Source organism: Astatotilapia calliptera, chromosome 7, assembly GCF_964374335.1.
Source record: "Astatotilapia calliptera chromosome 7, fAstCal68.1, whole genome shotgun sequence".
Classification (NCBI taxonomy): Eukaryota; Metazoa; Chordata; class Actinopteri; order Cichliformes; family Cichlidae; genus Astatotilapia; species Astatotilapia calliptera.
In genome coordinates this window covers 54659778-54663960 of record NC_137428.1, presented here as the reverse complement: position 1 = coordinate 54663960, position 4183 = coordinate 54659778, and the positions used below count along the sequence as shown (strand labels likewise).

Here is a 4183-nt window from a genome sequence, read left to right as displayed (position 1 = left end):
TGTCAGACATTCATAGTCAGAATCTATACAAACTACTGATTATCGTTCTGAGTTGCTATAGTGACATGTTAGCATTTCCAGTGAGATGCTCTGCAGCCACTTACAGTTGCTGCTTGTTTATGGGTGTTTCTGCATTCAGTCTTGTATTTAGTAGTGGAAAAACACCCGATTTAAGCTCAAGAGCTTTGATCGGGTGACTGACGTGGTCACTGGAGAATATCCCATTTCTTTGCCTTTGGGAAACTCTTGCAGTTTGCTTTGGGTCATCACCATTATCACTACGAAGCACTGTCCAGTTTGGAGCATTTGGCTATTTTCATTCTGTCATAATGCCGTGTGTGAGCCAGGAAGGATCAGGACCTAAAATACAGAACTCAGAAGTAGGACTAAGTTATAAGTGCATATAAACCAAGTTATTCCATTGATATGAGTTACAGCTGCTTTTTAAACATTCAGAACTTTTACTTCTATACATCTATAAACCATCTCAACATAATATGACTGCATTAATAGGCACATTTCTAACTGATCTCATAGAGATAATCGTTTCTGGTAATTTTAGGCTGTGGAAACACTTTTTTGCATGCACCCATGCGGTTTAATGCTCTGGCCTAGGTAAACAATCAAGCAGTACAGAGTAATGCACTGATTGGACACTAGATGGCAGAAAACATGCATCTGTTCTGTTTACAAGCTAACATGAACTCTGGCAGTAGTAGTTCAAAGCCCAGTACACACACCTTGTATAACACAAATCAGTACACCGTGTAAAAGGTGGATTTAACACAGCACCAAACATTGCATAACCGTGATAGCGAACTTGAACCTGGGGTTCACGGCTCGAAGCATTTGGGTAAGTATTACTATAGCTTAAAATGTAAATATGTTTGGAGAAACATCCCGCACTTTGTGATAAAACACTTTATGATAAAAATGTGAGTCTAACTATTTTAATTTTGGATGATTAAACGTCTATAATTAGATATTATGGAGTGGTACGCCTAGATTGTGATCTTAAAGGCAGATTTAGCTAGCTTTGTTGGATTTGATTTTATTAAACAGTGTGGTCTTTCGCAAGCAAACTGCAGTTGGAGTTGTATTATATATAGGCTGTGGACCAAAATGACGCAGAGCCGGTTTTTCATTAGAACTTAATTCAATTATTACAGTTTAAATTTCTAGAATGTTTTCAATTTTTCCCTCGTGTGGCTATGAAGAGTGAGGCTGGTGCAAGATTTTATTTGTGAAATTGAGCGTGGGTGTGGATAATTACAATTATACTGTTTGATTTGAGTTTTGTGTCTGGATCCCTTTCTTTATTTTTTTAAATCTCTGAGAATTATGAAGACCCAGGCTGGTATAAAAGTTTTTTTTTATTTTTCACTGTAAGGGAGTGGGAATGTGGACTAGCAGTCCAGCGCTGGTTGTGTGGCACATCCCCGCATGGAAGCTGTGGGTCCAGCTGTGGGGAATGACCAGTTAATGCCCAGCTGCACGTGTGAGCTGCACATCCCCAAAGCACAGAGTTTCCCAAACCCTGGCTTGGTCCATAACATGGACATATGTGTCCAGCTTCTCACAGAACACAAAGACTATCAGCAAATATATTCAAAGTATCCAAAGTTAAAATGCCTACATAAAAATTCTTTTAATGTCTAATGTTATAATACTGTTAGTACTGATGCAGTGAGGTATAAGAAGCCCTGTTTTATGAGTTTAAACTGAGCTGCTTTTTAAAAACTGCTTTAAATACAACAAAATATCTTAATCCATAGATTTCCAAGGTTTGGGTGCTCCAACAATAAATAAAAAAGCAAAAACAAAAAAAGACAATACACATATGTTTATTTTTGCCATATTTGCCATGTTTCTTTAGTCTTTTAGAGGACGTTTGAGTTTTATGAAGTACTAAATAATTTGAACTCTTCTGATCTACATAAATTATTTCAGTGAATCCCTGTGAGAAGATTAGTAGAGGAATCCCCACACAGCTCTTAAACATCAGAAACACGACAGGGAGCCCCAATAGGGCACAGCATGCTTCTATAATCTCTGATAGGTAAAAAGAAACTTTGGGTTTCAAATATTGCAATGAAGTAAACACTATTTGTCTCTTTATTGCAGTGGAGTAGACATATATAGTCAAGATATCAAGTGGAAATATCAAATTATACAAAAATGATCAGGCAGTACTGTGTTACCGACTTGTTTTTGTGTATTTTTAAGGTATCTGAGGGACGTCATGAAGATGCTTTATTTACCTTTGATCCTCTTTACGCTACTCTCATTCCAACCACCCGGTTCATTTGGGGGCAAAATTCTGGTGTTCCCACTGGATGGAAGCCATTGGATAAACATGAAAGTGCTCATAGAGGAACTGCATGCCAAAGGTCATGAGATCACTGTCATTCGGCCATCTGATAGCTGGTACATCAGTGAGAAATCTCCACTCTATACCTCTGTCACACTTCCCTACTCTAGTGGATTTGAGGAAAACTTTGAAACATATTTGTTTCAACAGCTGGAAATCCGGCTTCAGGGAAAACCTACGTCCTCTTGGTCCCACATCTGGACTCAAATTCAGATCCGGAATGTGGTTGTAGAACAGTTCACTCAGTTTCACAAAGGGATGAGAGAAACAATCGTTCAGATGTTTGAAGACAAAGAGCTGATGCAGTCTTTACATGCTGCTAAATACGATGTGCTTTTGACTGACCCTGGCATCGGTTGCGGGGCCATGCTGGCACGCCGACTTCAGCTTCCTCTGGTTTTCAATGTAAGATGGACCATTCAAGGCGAGGCTCACTTCCTTATTGCTCCCTCACCTCTGGCATACATTCCTTTTACTGGAACAGAGTTAACAGATAAGATGACCTTCTCTGAGAGAATAAAGAATATGTTGAGTTACATTATTGGCATGTACACATTGTTTCACATGGCAGAAACAAACTACAAACCGGTTGTTATGAAGTACTTTGGGCCTGATGTGGATTACTCAACGTTTTTCCTGGACGCTGATATATGGCTTATGAGAAATGATTTTGTCTTTGAATTCCCACGTCCAACATTGCCAAATATTGTCTACATGGGTGGATTTCAATGTAAACCCTCAAAAGCGCTTCCTGATGACCTGGAGACATTTGTCCAGAGCTCTGGAGACCACGGAGTCATTGTGATGACCCTCGGGACTTTAGTTGCAAAGCTTCCTCAACATGTTACTGAGGAAATTGCTGCAGCCTTTGCCCGACTTCCTCAGAAGGTTATATGGAGGTATATTGGACAAAGGCCAACCAACCTGGGAAACAACACGTTACTAGTTAACTGGCTGCCACAAAATGATCTCTTAGGACATCCCAAAACTAGAGTGTTTGTGACCCATGGAGGCACCAATGGAGTTCAGGAAGCAATTTACCACGGGGTGCCTATAGTTGGACTGCCCTTATTCTTTGATCAGCCCGATAATCTCTTCAGGATCAAAGCAAAAGGAGGAGCTGTGATTGTGGATATCGCTATGCTCAAAAGAGATAGCTTTGCAGAGGCACTGATGACAGCTCTTTACAATTCCACTTACAGGGAAAACATGCAGATGCTCTCCAGGCTGCACAGAGATCAGCCTATGAAACCTCTGGATCAGGCAGTGTTTTGGATAGAATATGTTATAAGACATAAAGGGACCCGTCATCTGCAGACACAGTCGTACAAAATGTCGTGGTTTGTGTACAAGTCTCTTGATGTCATTGCTTTTTTGTTGACCGTCGTTTTGCTTATGATGCTCATTTGTGTGTCATGTCTAAGGCTAGTGTGGAGAATGATCTTTTCTGGAAAAAAAGTTAAACGTGAATGATCAGAAAAACAAAAGCGATCCAATCTGAAAAACGTTCTCTGCACCAGCCATGTGCTAATTACCTGAAAGCATTTTACTTTGCCATATTTATCTTGAGAAAATCAAGAGCATAACCCTGAATGTTTCTGATTTCAGTCGAGGTTTTTATTTGTGAAGCTATGATATCTGGTGGTGAAGAATCATTAAAAAAAAAAAAAAAAAATCAACCAATCCACACATGGATCAACTCTAGAAGCGAATCACTTTAAAGCTGGGCAAGCCCCACCTTGTTTTTCACCAAATTGTTTTTTGAAAAGTGCTTTGTGAATAAAGATGATTCTAGTATTTTCTATTTAATAA

General features: G+C 39.4%; 1 pseudogene across 2 annotated transcripts; it reads left to right on the top strand.

Annotated features, from left to right (window-relative positions):
• Positions 1-707: 707 nt before the first annotated feature.
• Positions 708-4183, top strand: LOC113026595 (UDP-glucuronosyltransferase 2C1 pseudogene; annotated as a pseudogene). 2 transcript variants are annotated; one of them, XR_013910114.1, is made up of 2 exons: positions 708-853; positions 2227-4183. The product of XR_013910114.1 is annotated as a UDP-glucuronosyltransferase 2C1 pseudogene, transcript variant X1 (transcript). The 2 variants fall into 2 exon arrangements; XR_013910115.1 differs by lacking the exon at positions 708-853 and adding an exon at positions 957-2059.